Below are 19,990 nucleotides of genomic sequence, written 5' to 3' on the forward strand. Positions count from 1 at the left end.
ATCAAAACCACAATGAGATACCACCTCACACCTGCTAGGATGTGTAGTGTCAAAAAGATAAGAGATAAATGCTGGGGAGAATGTGGAGGAAAGGAACTCAGGCTCACTGTTGTTGAGAATGTAAACTGACACAGCCACTATGGAAAAGAGTATAGCGGTTCCTCATGAAATTAAAAACAGAACTACCATGTACCCAACAACCCCACTTCTGGGTCTATATCTCAAAGTTTTCCAAACGAAACAAAATCATTATCTCAATGAGAGATACGTATTCCCATGTTTATAAAAGCATTATTCACAACAGCCATGGCATGGAAACAATGTGCCTGTTAGTGGGTGAAGGAAAAGAAAATGTGAGACACACACACACACAGGCTTGCACACATAAAAACAATGGAATGTTATTCTCTCTTAAAGAAGAAGGAAAAAGGAAATCCCTGTCCTTTACAATGATAGGATGAACCTGGAAGGCACGATGCTAAGGGAAATTAGCTTGACAGAGAAAGACAAATACCTCAAATGTCTCACAGTATTACTTAAATGTAGAATCTAAAAAAAAGAAAAAGGTCAAACTCATAGAAACTGAGAGTAGAATGCTGTTGCTGGAGCTAGGTGTTAGGGAAAATAGGAAGAGGTTGGTAAAAGGGTAAAAATTTTCAGTTACATGATGAGTAAGGTCTGAAGATCTAATGTACACATAGTGACTATAGCTGATAAACACTATCCGGTGTGAGTAAAACTTGCTCAGGGAGTAGAAAGTAAATGTACTCCCTTTCTAAAAAAAAATAAATAACTATGTGGGGTGATGGACACAGGAAGTCAACTGAGGGGCTCCTTTCTCAATGTGTAAGTACACTAAATCACCACACTGTAAAATTAAAGTATCTTAGCATTTTGTCGGAGAAGGCAATGGCACCCCACTCCAGTACTCTTGCCTGGAAAATCCCATGGACGGAGGAGCCTGGTAGGCTGCAGTCCATGGGGTCGCTAAGAGTCGGACACGACTGAGCGACTTCACTTTAACTTTTCCCTTTCATGCACTGGAGAAGGAAATGGCAATCCACTCCAGTATTCTTGCCTGGAGAATCCCAGGGACGGCGGAGCCTGGTGGGCTGCCGTCTATAGGGTCGCACAGAGTCGGACACGACTGAAGCGACTTAGCAGCAGCAGCAGCATTTTGTCAACTGAATCTCAATAAAGCTGGGGGGAGAAAAACCTTTATATTACTTTTCTGTTTCTGACTTAATATAATCATATAGTGTATTTGATTTCATTTACTCAGAACTGTAGTTGTGAGGTTTAACCATGTTGTCTGTTACTGTAGTTCATTCATTTTTACCATAGCAGGGTATTCCATTTCATGATTTTATTACAATGTATCTATTCTGGTGTTGGTACATATTTGGGTTGTTTCCAGCTTGAAACTAATATGAATAATCCTCCTATGTACATTTTTGTAAGTATCTAGTTATATATATTTCTATGCAGTTGAGTAATTGGGTATGCATATCTCTGACATCAGCAGATTTAGCCAAACTGCTTCCCAAAATAGCAACACCAATGTCCTTTTCCACCATCAGTGTATAAGACTTCACACTGCATTATATCAAAATAGTGATTCTCAGTATGTGGTTTGTGGTGATCTGGGGTTTCCCAAGATTCTTTCAGGAGGTTTATGAAGTCAAAACTATTCTTACAATAATATTAGTAAGTTACTTGTCTTTGTCATGTTGATACTTGCCCTGATAGTGCAACAGTGGCTAAATCTGCTGGTATCTCAGTTCAAATCATGGCAGAGGACTAAACTGTACTATAGTCATTGTATATATTCTTCACCACTATGTGTTCATAATGAAAGAAAAAAAAAGCCAGACTAAAGAATGTCTCCAAGAAGCTGTTTCAAAAATTATTTTTTTAAGTCTTCACTGAATTTGTTACAGTATCACTTCTATGTTCTGATTTTTCAGCCAGGAGGCATATGGGATCTTAGCTCCCAACCATGGATCTAACACGTACTCCCTGCATTGGAAGGCAAAGTCTTAACCAACGGACCACCAGGGAAGCCCCTCAATAATTCATTTTATTAAATACTGACCTTTTAAGTACATGCTTTTCTAATATCTGATGGGACAAAACAGGAAGTGCAGATAAAGCCCTTATGCTGCATGATGAATGCGACTGTTGTTGCAAACAGAAACACCCGTGTGACTGCACTGAGCGCTGAGCAAGCTGCTTCACGCGTGTGCTCAGTCGCGCAGTCGTGTCCGACTCTCTGTGACCACATGGACTGTAGTCTGCAGGCTCCTCTGTCATGGGACTCTCCAGGCAAGAATACTGGAGGAGGTTGCCATGCCCTCCTTCAGGGGATCTGCCTGACCCAAGGATCGAACCCAATCTCCCGCATTGCAGGCAGATTCTTTGCCTTATGAGCCATCAGGGAAGCTTTATGGACACCATTTTTTACTTGAAAGACTGACATGGTTATTCAGTCTTGAATATTTCGGTAATGTTTTCTCAAAAACAACTGAAGGGAGACTACTGCCACAAGGAACACTACTGATGGCATTTTTTTTTTTTAACCAAGGATAAAATCTGAGCTTTGAAGCAAAAATTGAGATTTTGAAAAACATGCATCTGCCACTGTGACCATGATAGCATTCCAGTCTTTACAGACTTTCACGATGAGACGGAGTGATATTATTGAATACAAATGTTTAAAAAATCTGCATAATTCAGGGAATCAGCACTTTGCAATTAACAAATGATTAATGCTACAAAATTATACATCATAAAAGATTCACTCAAACTTTAAGCTAAACCAAAGGATTTCAATGTAACAAAGTATGAAAGTATGAAAATATATTTGTTATAGTATAAATTGGGAAGAGTATTTCAGCCAGCAGAGTAGTCAGTACCTTAAGATACCAGTCCAGATTCCACATTGTAACTAATCTTTAAGAAACCATCATTTGCTGAGTTGTGGAATAGAATCAAAGAACAGGCACAACCATCTAAAAGGCTATCAGAACACTTCTTTTTCCAGTTACATACCTACATGATACTACATTTTAAAATACTTCAACCAAAACAACGTATTGCAACAGACTGAATGCAGACACAAATAAGAGGATACAGATGTCTTGTGCTAGACAGACAGTAATGAAATGTGCAAATATGTACAAAAATACCACTCTTCTAATTCTTTTTTAGAAAATATATTTTTTCACAGAAATATTTTACATATGCTAAAATATAATGAACTGATGAATTTTAGGTGGAGTAATAAATATTTACATTTTTTTCTCAGCTTTAATGGCTGATATGGCAAATACCAACAGACTATGACTCATGTAAATGAAAGCTCTTCAGGGTCCCCCATAACTTTAGTGTCAAGGGGCCTGGGGAACTGCTGAACCAAAACAAATCTGTCTCCCCTCAAAAGGAACCAGAGTGAGTTTCCTGACACAATCAGGCCTACACAAAGCTTTAATAAAGAGAAGATGCCCAAATAGAAGAAATTATAGGCAGAAGTTTCAGTCTCATAGACTGAAAACCTCCAATCAAACCTCAAGCTTCCTGTCAGAAGAACCTTTGTAAAAGTTAAATTTTGATTACTCTGAAAACAGTACAGAAATCTCCTGACGGTTCCCTATAGCCTCCCTTAAACTAGCATTAAAAAAACGTAACTTTCTGGCATCTATCATTCTAAAGTTTTCCGTAATACACTAGTCAGGCTTAACTGCAAAACGTTCTCACTAACGTCTGGATTATTGTACACAGTACACTGCTCCCCATGCCCAGTTCTCTCTTCTATTCACATGGCTGAGTCTTCCTTGTCTTTAAGATTCAGCTCACAAATCGCTTATCCATGAACCCTTCTTACTCACAGCCACCCCACTGCCTACTCTGTGCCTATGCCAGGACAGATGACCCTCTTCTGTACTTCTATGCTGCTGCTAAGTCACTTCAGTCGTGTCTGACTCTGTCTGACCCCATGGACGGCAGCCTACCAGGCTCCCCCGTCCCTGGGATTCTCCAGGCAAGAACACTGGAATGGGTTGCCATTTCCTTCTCCAATGCATGAAAGTGAAAAGTGAAAGGGAAGTCGCTCAGTCGTGTCTGACTCCTAGCGACCCCATGGACTGCAGCCTACCAGGCTCCTCTGTCCATGGGAGTTTCCAGGCAAGAGTACTGGAGTGGGTTGCCATCGCCTTCTCTGCTGTACTTCTATAATAACCTACAAATACACAATCATTCATTCACCCAGGTACTGTTCTAAACCGTGAAGACAAAGCAATATATAAGACAGCTCTCTGAGAGCTTACATCGATTGTCTAATGGGGAAGAAAGAAAATGAGCATATCGAGTTAGCCCAAAAGCTTCGTTTGGGTTTTCCGTAATAGCTATAGAAAAATAGAAACACCCAAATGAACTTCTGGGCCAACCCAGCACAAACTAATGAAGAAACAAGGTAATTACAAATTGGGATAAGTGAGTGAGAGATGGGGCAAGTGGGAAGGGCAGCACTCTGAAGCAGCAACATGTAAGCAAGAGCCTGAAAGATGAGAATGTGGTTGCTCTTCTCAGAACTCAGAATATTCCAGGTCGGTTATCATAGCTTGAGCTCAGGCACGAGAGAGAAAGAGAGAAGAGAATTAAAAGATTTGGTTGGGGAGGCAAGCAGGAGTGAGATCATCATAGTGTCTTTATAGGTCATGATAAGCAGTTTACGTTTTATTTCAAGAACACAGAGTGTGTGGCATTATGTGTATTAAGGTTATGCTAGTGCCTGAATAGAGAACAGATAATAGAGGGATAAGAGTGTGAGTGGGGAGACAAATCACCAGACAAGAAGACACAATGGCTAATTAGACAGGTAACACTGGAAAGAGAAATGTAGACATTGAAGGTTTATGTTGAGATAAGCCAATACGATTTACTTATGAATTAGATGTGGGGTGGGGGAAGGGGAAACATGAATTAAGCTTCACTTCAAGGTTTTTCACTTAAGCAACTAAGAGGACAGCTGTAACTTTTGCTGAGATGGGATGGAGGCTTAGAAGGGAAAACAAAATCTAGAAATACATTTGACAAATACGAATTATATATGAATCAAATTATACTTGACATTATATATGAATGTATGCTAGACATCTGAGAAAAAATGTCAAACAGGCAGCTGATTCTACAAATCTGGAGTTCAGAAAAAAAGGCTGGGACTCAATATATGTGTGTAGTCATCACTATGTAAATGGTATACAAAGCCTTGTCACTGGGTGAGATGACTATCAGTTCAGTTCAGTCGCTCAGTCGTGTCCGACTCTTTGCAACCCCATGAATTGCAGCACAACAGGCCTCCCTGTCCATCACCAACTCCCGGAGTCTACCCAAACCCATGTCCATCAAGTCGGTGATGCCATCCAACCATCTCATCCTCTGTCATCCCCTTCTCCTCCCGTCCCCAATCCTACCCAGCATTAGGGTCTTTTCCAATGAGTCAACCCTTCGCATGAGGTGCCCAAAGTATTGGAGTTTCAGCTTCAACATCAGACCTTCCAATGAACACCCAGGATTGATCTCTTTTAGGATGGATTGATTGGATCTCCTTGCAGTCCAAGGGACTCTCAAGAGTCTTCTCCAACACCACAGTTCAAAAGCATCAATTCTGCGGCGCTCAGCTTTCTTCACCGTCCAACTCTCACATCCATACATGACCACTGGAAAAACCATAGCCTTGACTAGACGGACTTTTGTTGGCAAAGTAATGTCTCTGCTTTTAAATATGCTATCTAGGGACTTCCCTGGTGGTCCAGTGGTCGAAGATTCCACACTCCCAATGCAGGCAGCCCGGGTTCGATCCCTGGTCAGGGACCTAGATCCCACGTGTCACAACTAAGAGTTTGTATGCCACAATGAAGATCAAAAATCCCAAGTGTCACAACTAAGACCCAGTGCAGCCAAATAAATAAATTTAAAAGAAATAAAAAAATAAATAAAAATAAATAAATATGCTATCTAGGTTGGCCATAACCTTCCTTCCAAGGAGTAAGCGTCTTTTAATTTCATGGCTGCAGCCAGCATCAGCAGTGATTTTGGAGCCCAAAAAAATAAAGTCTGACACTGTTTCCACTGTTTCCCCATCTATTTCCCATGAAGTGATGCGACCAGATGCCATGATCTTAGTTTTCTGAACGTTGAGCTTTAAGCCAACTTTTTCACTCTCCTCTTTCACCTTCATCAAGAGGCTCTTTAGTTCTTCTTCACTCTCTGCCATAAGGGTGGTGTCATCCGCATATCTGAGGTTATTGATATTTCTCCCGGCAATCTTGATTCCAGCTTGTGTTTCTTCCAGCCCAGCGTTTCTCATGATGTACTCTGCATATAAGTTAAATAAGCAGGGTGACAATATACAGCCTTGACATACTCCTTTTCCTATTTGGAACCAGTCTGTTGTTCCATGTCCAGTTCTAACTGTTGCTTCCTGACCTGCATACAGGTTTCTCAAGAGACAGGTCAAATGGTCTGGTATTCCCATCTCTTTCAGAATTTTCCACAGTTTATTGTGATGACTATAGGGGGAGGAAATTATATATTAGTGTTTCTCATCGGTGATAATGTTACCTGGCATATATTTTGGAAATCTGTACGGGCATTTAGTGGGCAGGAGTCAGGGTCACCCAGCAATATGTACAATGTCCTACATAACTAAAACCTGCAATCTTCCAACTTTCTAACATTTTCCTAGACATTTATAAGGTGATCAGTGCAAAATCATCGACCAAACCATGCAGACTTGAGCTGCCTGATAAACACAGCCATTACTTTTACCTAGTTTGTATACTGGGTTTTGGTATAAGATGTTGTTTGGAAAAAGCTCTAGAGCAAAAACATTTGAAAATCACAATGGATGATTTTAAAGTCCCTTCCGCTCTAATATTCTATGATTCAAATAACCTTGCTGGACTGGATGAAGCACAAGCTGGAATCAAGACTGCCGGGAGTATCAATAACCTCAGATACGCAGATGACACCACCCTTATGGCAGAAAGCGAAGAACTAAAGAGCCTCTTGATGAAAGTGAAAGAGGAGAGTGAAAAAGCTTAAAACTCAACATTCAGGAAACTAAGATCATGGCATCCGGTCCCATCACTTTATGGCAAATAGAAGGGGAAACAGTGATAGACTTTATTTTGGGGGGCTCCAAAATCACTGCAGATGGTGACTCCAGTCATAAAATTAAAAGACGCTTGCTCCTTGGAAGAAAAGTTATGACCAACCTAGACAGCATATTAAAAAGCAGAGACATTACTTTGTCAACCAAGGTCCGTCTAGTCAAGGCTATGGTTTTTCCACTAGTCATGTATGGATGTGAGAGTTGGGACTATAAAGAAACCTGAGTGCCGAAGAATTGATGCTTTTCAACTGTGGTGTTGGAGAAGACTCTTGAGAGTCCCTTGGACTGCAAGGTGATCCAACCAGTCCATGCTAAAGGAGATCAGTCCTGGGTGTTCATTGGAAGGACTGATGCTGAAGCTGAAACTCCAATACTTTGGCCACCTGATGAAAAGAACTGACTCATTTGAAAAGACCCTGATGCTGGGAAAGGTTGAAGGCAGGAGGAGAAGGGGATAACAGAGGATGAGATGGTTGGATGGCATCACCGACTCAATGGACATGCGTTTGAGTAAACTCTGGGAGTTGGTGATGGACAGGGAGGCCTGGCGTGCTGCAGTCCATGGGGTCGCAAAGAGTCGGACACAACTGAGCGAATGAACTGAACTGATCAAAGTTTATTAGTGAACAATATAACCCAGTATTTCTCCGTACAATAGAAAAATTTTTTGCTAAGTTGTTTTGCCAACAGAAGACAGAAAACACAAAGCCAAGAAAAGGGAACCCAAGAACTACTAAATATTTTTAAATGTGTTTCCCCAAAAAGCTTCATATTAAGGGGCTCTGAAATGCTGTTTCTTTGAGGTCGTCCAAGAAAATACATATTTTGAATTGCCCTCCAGGTATCTGATACAAGTCTGACTCTGTGTCCTTGTAAAGTATGTAGCAAGGAGAGTAAGCAGCAGTTAACTAAAGAGTGGAAATCAATATTATCAGCAATGGAAATTTTATTTGACCTCCGTAGTTACTGAAGTACCCACATCCTATTTTACCTCTTCTCATCTTCTAGTTTGTCCCCCACACCTGCCCCACCTCCATACTTTCCCCTATTTTATTTACTCATAATACCAGACAGGAAAAGTTGAGAAGAGAATGCACAAAAAGGAAGCATGGCACAGAAACTTAAGAGGTCTCAAATCAAAACAGCATGCCCTTGCTGTGTGTCCCCTAACCTTCAATTCCCTTAAAGAGCATGAAGGAAAGAGACATCACTCACCATCTGTAAGTTCCACATAACCAGTGAGTATCTGTTTTCTCTCCTTACCCCAACTAAGGGTTTATAGACAGGCTATGCCTTTTGTGATACAGATAATACAGAATCAAAGAACCTTTGAGTTAGGTGAGACCTTAACAGGATGTTCCTTTCATTATAAAAGAAAAGACCCTAAAGCTGAAAAATGTTGTGTTAAAATGATAAGCCAAATGTCACACACACAACCAGTTTTTGGCAAGACAGCAGTAGATTCCAAATATCTCAGCTTCCAGTACAATCATCTTTCTAATATATGAGGTTGCTCCCCTATTTTCTTTCCCTGTGCAATAGGAATATTGCTATTGGATTCAAAATGGTTTTTTAAAAAAGTGTTAGTCGCTTTTAAGTATTGAAATTCTGGTCATATAAAACAAAACACAGGAACTAAATCTGTCATACAGTCCCCAAAGATCTGTGGGTTTTAAGTTTTATGTACCCCATTGAGCTATGTCTCAAAGGGGGCTGCCATCATGCTATAGGAATCACCCTTGCATGCCATGAAATTGTATCTCATAGATGAAAATTAACACCGGGGGAAACAGGCTGAATTAACTGCATCCTCTGGTTTTCTTAGTTTTGAGATGCTCCTGTTATTAACAAGCCATGTAAGTAAGCCTTTCATTGATCTAATAATTTCCAACAAGTCCTATTGATGTTTCCATACTTCCCAGTTGCTACAAATATATGTATCTTGGTGTACACTGAACTTCTAGTATAAAAATAATCTTTCTTAAAATAAGGATCCACTTGCATTCCAGAACACCCACTAACTAGAACACTCCTAGCCCTGAGAAAGGATTCATTTTGGCAACTACTTGATCAGTAGGAAAGGAAGTTATTAGCTTAGATTGTTTGTAAATAGTCTGCTTTCCTGCTGAGCAGCCTGAGAAAGAACCAACATGGAAAGAACCAATATACAGATATGGGAAGCCTGCAAGATCAGAGGGTGACACTGGGGCAAAACAAAAGGTGAATAAACAATATCGCCTCATTACTATTATTTTCTTTTAGGAAAGAAACACAATGCAAATTGCCCAAAGTCAAATTTGCTCTCAAGTGTAAAGGGGTCAGGGAAAACACACAAAACATTTTCTTCATTATCATTCAAAGGATGTTAATTTTGGCTTATTAGTTGTCAGGCTGGAGCTACAGAGAGGAATATATGGTCCCAGTTCATTAACTACCCTCTTACACCAATTTTCTAGCTTTCTGTGAGAAGGAAGATCTGCTGTTCAAAATTGCTCAACCACTCATACAAATCAATTAAATGAACATTTCCTCCCACTTTAGTGTGCTAAAGGAAAAAGTGAGATTCTGGGGAGGAGGAGGTGAGAAGGAATTATTCAAGTAGTGAAGGCAAACTTGGAATATTGCTTATTAGAAAATTTTCCCTTTAGCCCTCATGGATCATGAAACACGGATTTCAGATGTTTTCTTCAACACCTAAAACTTTTTTTTTTTTGTCTCTTCCTTTCTATTTTTACCATTACTTCAATAGCTGGTGAGTGATCACTTCATACCTCGATTTTATGCCCATGGCTACTATCTCCTACTCCCCTCTCTCCTTCTTCTAACCTGGTCTTGCTGCTTTTTCCCGTAAGTCTTTTCCAGGCTTACAAACCTCACTGATTCCACAGTGCATCCTCTGCTCTGTCCTAACCTATCTTACCTTTCCAGGCTTCTTTCCTATTATTCTCCATTAAAAACACCCAGAAAGAAAAATATGTTGACAGTACTCTTCAAATCTAAGTAATCTCCTTTCCCCATTTTGCCTTAGTCATCCTTACTCTGAGTGTTTGCAGATGCTGTATTTCCCCCCTGGAATGCACTCGTGCCTCTCCCCACTGAGAAAGAATGCTTTACCAATCTTTTATCGCTTAATTATATACTGCTTTATAATGTTATTCAACTCTATGTATCCATCTCTTCTGCTGGAATACAAGGTCCTTATTGGCAGGGACTATTTTGTATTACTTTTAACCTCACTAAAGGGCCTGTCTCTGACTAAACACACTAGGCATTTAATAAATATTTAAAAAGCAAAACTGCACTAAGTATCAAGTTGTTTGGTCACTAGGTCATGTCTGACTCTTTTGCGACCCCAAAGACTAAAGCCCGCCAGGCTCCTCTGTTCATGGGATTTCCCAGGCAAGAATACTGTGGAGCGGGTTGTCATTTCCTTCTCCAGGGATCTTTCCGACCCAGGGATGAAACCCACGTCTCCTGCACTGTCAGGCAGATTCTTTACCACTGAGCCACCTGGGAAGCCCCATTAAAGTATCAAGAATCCTCATCAAATTTCCTTCTATGAAAACTAGTCACTTATCTCCCACGCCTCCTCTCCTGTAGTTGAATCCAACCAACTGTAACTAAGATGACCTAGTTTCTTGCAGTTGCTATGCAATGCACAACAGGTTACTGACCCCTGGACCAGAAAAACTTGGTCATCCTTCACCTCTGGCTGTGGTACTGAGAGATAATCTACAAATTTCATCATCTGATGCTATTTAAAAATCATCCAAAAAAGGTTCGTATCATTTAGGGGGATCAAAGTGTCTCTCGAGTCAAAAATGCCATGGGACTGCTCCCTTCAAGGATGGTATTAGCTTAGACTGTAAACAGTGTGATTTCCCGCTGAGTACTCTGAGAAAGAAAGAACAAGGAAAGAACCAACACTATTTCCATCAAAAACCCACTCCCCCAAACAATCAAATGGTTCTGGTCCTAAAGAATATAAGCTCAAAAGGCTTCCTAGTATTTATAAAGCTGACATTTTCACTTATGAGCACTTAACTGAATTCTACTGAATTTTAATTCCTGTACTGACAACATGCAAGTTCATGATAAAACAAAAAGGAAAATCCACTTTCCACTTTATTTAGCACTGGAAACAACCATTTGTAGGAAAAAAAATCCCCTCCATTTTAAAAGTTCAAGGGTTGCCAGCAGTTGTGATCTAGTTAACATAACTACTTCTGGGAAAAAACAGGCCAAGAAGCAGAGATAAGAAAAACAAAACAAACATGTGCCCTGGTACACATGCAAAAACTACTTTTTAAATATATCCAGATTCCAATCACAGTTTAGAATCTACGGTTTCAAGTCTGGTCTAAACTACTATCATCTGTTCACCTGGATTATGGGATTAGACTCAACTGGTTTTTCTTCTTCTGTACTTAATCACCCACCATTTATTCTCCATACAGCAGCCAGAATGATCTCATTAAGACACTAGTGATTTATGTTACTCCTTTTCCTAAAACTCTCCAATGACTTGCCATCTCATGCAGAGTTAGAATTCTTACAACGCCTGCCAAGTCCTGTGTCCAAGATTCCTAGTGGAAATGTTTCTGATTATCACAATGAAGGAGAGCGTCTGCAGTTTAGTTGGTACTACCAGAGTTTCAAATAGCCCATGGATTGTTCATGTTAGTGAATTATGTGAATTTTGTCCTTTCATTATACTCTGAATTTTCCAGAATGCCTCCTTCATGTAAATTAAAGGAAGGCTGCACTTTGATATAGGACATTATCAATAATTATTCACCATTTCACAAAATCCCATCACAATGACTGTTTACAGTATTTGAGTCAGCAATATACACACATGCTTAAGTCCTAACTTATAACTCTAAAAGTCAGACATTCTATATAATCACTACTTGTATTCTAAACTTGTCATACATAATGAAATATACTACTTTCATTTTAGATCTTCTTTATATTAAGTTGGAAACACTGTATTATTTTCTTTAAGTTAAGTGCTTATATTCCCTGTATTTCACTTCAGGGGAGAAAAGGGACTTTTACAATGTATTTGTATAAATATATACAACATATTACAAACATATAAACGCGTGTTTCATCTTATCATGTCCCTGTACAACATGCACTCACTCTCAAACCCCTCGTTTCCCACTGTTCTTTCCATCATTCACTGTGCTCCACCCACAGTGTCCTTCGTGCCTTTTTCTTGAAAACTTCAGGCAGTTCCAGCCACAGGATCTTTGTACTTGCTGTTTCTTCTGACTGGAATGTTCTTTCCCCAAGTATCAACATTACTCACTCTCTCAACTCCAATTCTCACTATTCAATAAATAGTACTGCATGCCATAAATAGTGAAAAAACATTTGCAACAATATACTCAATGAAAGACTGATACCCAGAATATAAAAACACTGATATGCAATATATAACATAGATAACCAACAAGGACCTAATCTGTAGCACAGGGAACTACATTCAGTATTTTCTAATAACCAATAAGGGAAAGGAATCTGAAAAAGAATATATACATATATGTATAAGTGAATTATTTTGCTGTATACCTGAAACTGTACATCAACTATACTTCAATAAATAAATAAAACCTGCAAAAAACAAACATACAAAAAGACAATACAGTAGAAAGTATTACAGAAGAGGAAATGAGTGGCCAATGATCATAAGGAAAAAAATCTCAATTTCAATAGTTATCAGGGAAAAGAAAATTAAAATCACATCAAGATCCCATTTTACATCCATGAGGTTTTCAAACATTTAAGACTGAAAATACTGGATACTGGCAAAGATGTGTAACAGCACACCCTGCTGATGAGAGTTTAAATTCCTTCTTCCCTTGTAAAAATTTATATTTGTCTACTGAAGTTGAAGCTATGAACATGTACTTCCACTATTCTGTATGTACACTTGAAGGCATACTGAAACTATCTAGAAAGCCTCAAAAAAATACAAATGCTTGAGTTGTATTTCCCAGAAATTCTTATTTAATAGAAATATAATACTGAGGGAAAAAAGCTCATCCGAGAAAAACAGTATGATTCCATTTGTGTAAGTTGCTGCTGCTGCTAAGTTGTTTCAGTCGTTTCCAACTCTGTGCAACCCCATAGACGGCAGCCCACCAGGCTCCGCCGTCCCTGGGACTCTCCAGGCAAGAGTACTGGAGTGGGTTGCCATTGCCTTCTCCATTGTGTAAGTTGAGAACCATTCAAATTGAAACAATATTTTTCCTAGGGATCCATCCATATAGCAAAACTATTTTTTTTTAAAGCATAAGAATAAAAAACACAAAATCAGCATAGTGGGAAAAGGTGGGAGATGGAACAGGGACGGCAGAGTGGAGGATCAAAGGACCTAATAATGTCCTATTTCTTAAGTTTAGCATTTAGTGGTACAGTTGTATGCCTTATACTGCACAGAGCTTACAGTAATAGGTTATTTATACACATAGAAGTGCAGTACCCATAGTTCTTGCCAACAGTAGCCTATCAGTAAATGTTGTTACTCTCCTTCCCCCAGGAAAATAAAAGGTTGTCTTGAAAGAATGATCGAAAGAAAGGACAAGGACGCATTACTTCAATGTGGTGCTCATTCTTAACAGTTGTCTGTACCTAATAAAAAGAGTCTTCTTTAATCTCAGAACTTTAGCCAAGGTTTTGGTATCTTTTCTCAAAAGCTCACTTCGGGCATCATTATGGTATGACACAGCATTTACTTTTCAGCCAAACAGATCTTGTTTAAATTATAACTCTGGCCCTTATTGTGTGGCTTTTGAGAAATTCTACCTCTGGCTAGTTTCCCCATGTTAAAAAATTTTTTTACTCATTCAACAAATATTTATGGAGCAACTATCATGCATACAATATTAAACAATAATGTAATACATACTCATTGTTTCTGCTCTTCTAAAGGCAAACTTGTTCCTACTTCAAAGGGTTGCTGAAAAGATCCTATAATATATATAAAGGAACTTGACATGCAGCTTGAAATATACTTGGTATTCAATAAATGCTACTTCTCTTTCTGCTCAATTACTTCACGCTAATAAGGTGGATTATTCCTTTTAAAATCCTAATAGTTAAACATTATAAAAAATCAATAAAATAATATATATGACAAAGAAATAGAGGAAAATAATAGAATGGGAAAGACTAGAGATCTCTTCAAAAAAGTTAAGAGATACTTTGCCCATTTCATGCAAAGATGGGCTCAATAAAGGACAGAAATGGTATGGACCTAACAGAAGCAGAAGATATTAAGAAGAGGTAGCAAGAATACACAGAAGAACTGTACAAAACAGATCTTCATGACCCAGATCATCATGATGGTGTGATCACTCACCTAGAGCCAGACATCCTGGAATGTGAAGTCAAATGGGCCTTAGAAAGTGTCACTACAAACAAAGCTACTGGAGGTGATGGAATTCAGCTGAGCTATTTCAAATCCTAAAAGGTGATGCTGTGAAAGTGCTGAACTCAATATGCCAGCAAATTTGGAAAACGCAGCAGTGGCCACAGGACTGGAAAAGGTCACTTTTCATTCCAATCCCAAAGAAAGGCAATGCCAAAGAATGCTCAAACTACCGCACAATTGCACTCATCTCACACGCTAGGAAAGTAATGCTCAAAATTCTCCAAGCCAGGCTTCAGCAATACATGAACCATGAACTTCCAGATGTTCAAGCTGGTTTTAGAAAAGGCAGAGGAACCAGAGACCAAATTGCCAACATCCGCTGGATCATCGAAAAAGCAAGAGAGTTCCAGAAAAACGTCTATTTCTGCTTTACTGACTATGCCAAAGCCTTTAACTGTGTGGACCATGACAAACTGTGGAAAATTCTGAAAGAGATGGGAATAGTAGACCACCTGACCTGTCTCTTGAGAAACCTGTATGCAGGTCAGGAAGCAACAGTTAGAAATGGACATGGACAACAGACTGGTTCCAAATAGGAAAAGGAATACATCAAGGCTGTCTACTGTCACCCTGCTTATTTAACTTATATGCAGAGTACATCATGAGAAACACTGGGCTGGAAGAAGCACAAGCTGGAATCAAGATTGCTGGGAGAAACACCAATAACCTCAGATATGCAGATGACACCACCCTTATGGCAGAAAGCGAAGAACTAAAGAGCCTCTTGACAAAAGTGAAAGAGGAGAATGAGAAAGTTGGCTTAAACCTCAGCATTCAAAAAACCAACATCATGGCATCTGGTCCCGTCACTTCATGGCAAACAGATGGGCAAACAGTGGAAACAGTGGCTGACTTTATATTTTTGGGCTCCAAAATCACTGCAGATGGTGACTGCAGCCATGAAATTAAAAGACACTTACTCCTTAGAAGGAAAGCTATGACAAACCCAGACAGCATATTAAAAACCAGAGACATTACTTTGTCAACAAAGGTCCATCTAGTCAAGGCTATGGTTTTTCCAGTAGTCATGTATGGATGTGAGACTTGGACTATAAAGAAAGCTGAATGCCAAAGAATTGATGCTTTTGAACTGTGGTGTTGGAGAAGACTCTTGAGAGTCCCTTGGACTGCAAAGAGAGCCAACCAGTCCATCCTAAAGGAAATCAGTCCTGAATATTCATTGGAAGGACTGATGCTGAAGCTGAAACTCCAATACTTTGGCCACCTCATGTGAAGAGCTGATTCATTTGAAAAGACCCTGATGCTGGAAAAGATTAAGGGCAGGAGGAGAAGGAGACGACAGACGATGAGATGGTTGGATGGCATCACCGACTCAACGGACATGAGTTTGGGTAGACTCCGGGAGTTGGTGATGGACAGGGAGGCCTGTTGTGCTGCGGTTCATGGGGTCGCAAAGAGTCGGACACTACTGAGCGACTGAACTGAAAGTACTATACAGATACTAGTTGATTTAACATACTTTACAAATGTTAGATGGGTTCCCAGCTGGCTCAGTGGTAAAGAACCCGCCTGTCAATGCAAGAGACACAGGAGAGATGGGTTCAATCCCTGGATTGGGAAGATCCCCTAGAGGAAGGCATGGCAACCCACTCCAATATTCTTGCCTGGGAAATCCCATGGACAGAGAAACCTGGTGGGCTACAGTCCATGGGGTTGTAAAAGAGTTGGACACCACTAAGCAACTAAACAATGACAACCTTTTACCCGGATTATCTTTTTTTGTTTGTTTTTAAGTAATACATGCATATGATCAAAAATTCAAATAATATAGAACAGTGGGCCCCATGTCCAGGGGTGAATGTTACTATGAGTATCTATCTTCTAGATATGTCCTAGGCATCTTTGACATCCAAAAACTGTACTTTCTTAATAGAAATAGAAATTCTCAACAGAAAAATAAATGACTAGTCAATTTTCTTTTACAACTGAAGCACAGTTGATTTACAATGGTTTCAGGTGTACAGCAAAGTAATTCAGTTATATATACATCCATATCTATTTTTTCAGAATCTTTTCCCTTACAGGTTATTACAAAATATTGAGTATAGCTCCCTGTGCTTTACAGAGGTCCTTGTTGTTCATGAAAATGACTCGTCTTAAGGCTGAAAGTTGTACAAAACTAAAAGAACCCACAAGTATCATCAACAAGCATACAAATTTTCCACCATTGTCAGGTAGTATGGAGGGCAGTTTCCCTCATAAGGATCCTACAATCTAGATGAGGAAACAAAACTAATGTCAAAGAACAACTAAAGGACATGAACAACTAAACTACTAAATAGAAAATGACAACTAAACAGGGGTTGGAAGAGAAGAGTTGCTTGGAGAAGAGGTTTGACCTGGGTTAGCCCTCATCCTACATAAAAAGATTAAAAGAAACAGGGAAGAGTACTAAAAAGTGAACACACCAAGGAGAACTAAAGTGATGTGTGCCATAAATAACTTAGCCATAAAAATTCACAAGCACCAAAATTCCCGAGGCCAAGAAAGTTCTCATTACCACTTCTAGAACACACAACAGTTTGGAAGAGAAGCCTTTGGTGTTTACATCAGCCTGCTTCTGTCAATACATATTACATTTTCCTTATTTTTGATTAGCAATGTTAAGTTTTCATATGGTGCAGTGGTAAAGAATCTGCCTGCCAATGCAGTATTCTTGCCTGGAAAATCCCATGGGCAGAGGAGCTGGGCAGGCTACAGATCATGGGGTGGCAAAGTCAGACACAACTGAGCATGCAAGCATGCACAGTGTTATTCACATTTTACAAGAAGGAAGTTGAGGACCATGGCAGTAAAAAGTAGTCCAAAAATGACTGCCTTTTTCTTCTCCTGGCATGACAGTGTGGGGAGCTCCACAGACCCACTCCTCAGTGAAATTGGTGAAAGTTATAAAATAAAATAAAAAAACAAAAACCTACCGCCACCCCAACCTTCTAAAGTCCCTTAAAATGGTCCTAAGGGCTTATGGCAAATGAAGAAACATGGAATTCAAGAAAATCTACTAGAACTTGGTAAGGACAAGGAACTTTAGTGGTGTCTATAAACAACAATCTTCCTCCCACCCTTCCCCATCACAGCTAAGCAGGACAGAATCTCCATGCCAGACTGATGCCCAGGACACAGGGTTCTCCTGAACCACAGCTCTTGGGCAGAGAACTATTCTAGCAGGACGAGCACCACAGCATGCCGGCATTTCTCATCTTGCCCACAGTTACTCGATACTGAAGCTACACAGAGTGTGAATGTGGCCGAGAGGTAGCGGCTCCCTTCTTCTGCCCAGTCCCTGCTCCTGGAACGGAGGCTCCACCTTCAGTGAGGAACTGCTAAGAACACTAGACCCAGGTTCTCTTGCCCCAGCTCAAGCCAAGGAGACCTGGGGGTGTAGCCACCACTCAACTGAGCACTCAGCTCCTAAACTGTGATGTCACTTTCACAGAAGTGTCCATTGTTCCTGCCCTCAGCCCTAGAGCCTGATTCACAGTCTCACTAGGGCTAGAAGCAATCATAAACCAGACTTCCAAGTCTCTCTCCAAAGGAACCTACTTCATTAGCAACAGCGTGTGGATAAGCTCAAACCTAAGGGTGCTCTTAAAAACTGTGGTTGTAGTGATAGGCCACTGGGAAGACACTGACATTCACTGGAAATAAAGGCTGAATAAATTGTAGATCTGCTAGCTTGCAGAAAGAAATGGAAAAAGACAGGTAGGAAGAGATCTTTTGGGGGTCAGAATAAATTTCAAAAACTGACCTTAGGAAGCATATCTTTAAAGTTGCCTGAATTGGACTGCAATAGTCTGTGAAGCAATTACGTCCCTGAACACTGTTGAAAATGAAAGAGCAAGCAGCTGTAATTAGTGGAGTTTAAGAGCTGCGTATGGTCTAGGAAAGAAACAGCAAAAGAGAGTCCTGCCAGAATCAATGTTATCCCTGGGTGGTAGTGGGCATACCCCAGGCTGTATCCGCTGAGGGGCAACATTGAAGACTTCACACTGCTGGCAGAGGGGAAAAGATAGATTTGTATCTAGAATAAAGAATTCCTATAACTCAACGACAAAAAGATAAATCAGGCAATTAAAAATTGGGCAAAGGACTGAAACAGATATTTCTCCAAAGAAGATATACAAATGGTCAACAGCCACAAAAGGATCTTCAATATCCTTAGACATTCAGTTTAGTTCAGTTCAGTCGTTCAGTAGCGTCCGACTCTTTTGCGACCCCATGAACCGCACAGCACGCCAGGCCTCCCTGTCCATCACCAACTCCCGGAGTTTACCCAAACTCATGTCCATCGAGTCGGTGATGCCATCCAGCCATCTCATCCTCTGTCGTCCCCATATCCTCCTGCCCCCAATCCTTCCCAGCATCAGGGTCTTTTCCAATGAGTCAACTCTTCGCACGAGGTGGCCAAAGTATTGGAGTTTCAGCTTCAACATCAGTCCTTCCAATGAACACCCAGGACTGATCTCCTTTAGGATGGACTGGTTGGATCTCCTTGCAGTTCAAGGGACTCTCAAGAGTCTTCTCCTACACTACAGTTCAAAAGCATCAATTCTTCGGCATTCAGCTTTCTTTATAGTCCAAGTCTCACATCCATACATGACTACTGGAAAAACCATAGCCTTGCCTTAGACATTAGGGAATGGCAAATCAAAGCAACAAGATAACCACTTCCCATCCATTTGGATGTCTATAATCAAACTGCAAATAATCAGCACTGGTGAGAATACAGTAAAAGTGGAACTCTCAAATATCACTGGTGGGAATATAACATGCTGCAACCACTGCAGAAAATAATTTGGTAGTTCCTCAGTAAGTTAAACACAGAACATAGGCATGTGACCCAGCAATCCCACTCCTAAAAATATATTCAAAAGAACTTAAAAGAGGTGTTCAAACAAAAATTTTAACATGAATGTTCATAGTATTATTATTCGCAAAAGCCAAAAGTGGAAACAACCCAATGAACATCAATGAATGAATGGTTAAACAAAATGTGATATATCCATACAATGGAATATTATTCAGCAATAAAAAGAAATAAAATTCTGATACACGTTAACAGAAGGCAGACACAAAAGGCCACGCAGTGTATGACTCCATTTATATGAAATATCCAGAAATCCACAGAGACAAGAAGTAGATGTGACATTACTAGGAACTGGAGGTAAAAGGGAATGAGGAGTTTTGGCTACAGAGCTTCTGCTGGGGTGCTGAAAAATTCTGGAAATAAACAGTAGTGATGGTTGTACATCAAGGTGAGATAAGAAAGCCTTCCTCAGCTACCAATGCAAAGAAATAGAGGAAAACAATAGATTGGGAAAGACTAGAGATCTCTTCAAGAAAATTAGAGA

At 40.0% G+C, this 19,990-nt stretch overlaps 1 protein-coding gene and 1 long non-coding RNA gene across 20 annotated transcripts in view; both read right to left on the minus strand.

Moving 5' to 3' along the window:
- NARS2 (asparaginyl-tRNA synthetase 2, mitochondrial) overlaps nucleotides 1-19,990 on the minus strand; it is a 145,298-nt gene that overhangs the window by 101,409 nt on the left and 23,899 nt on the right. The window lies entirely within an intron of this gene.
- On the minus strand, nucleotides 13,054-18,531 carry LOC145524749 (uncharacterized). The gene is made up of 2 exons (XR_014067799.1): nucleotides 16,230-18,531; nucleotides 13,054-13,365 (listed from the first exon to the last, which is right to left on the minus strand). It is a non-coding gene; the product is annotated as an uncharacterized LOC145524749 (long non-coding RNA).

Source organism: Giraffa tippelskirchi, chromosome 10 (assembly GCF_054371585.1).
Source record: "Giraffa tippelskirchi isolate mGirTip1 chromosome 10, T2T-mGirTip1v1.2.pri, whole genome shotgun sequence".
Lineage (NCBI taxonomy): Eukaryota > Metazoa > Chordata > Mammalia > Artiodactyla > Giraffidae > Giraffa > Giraffa tippelskirchi.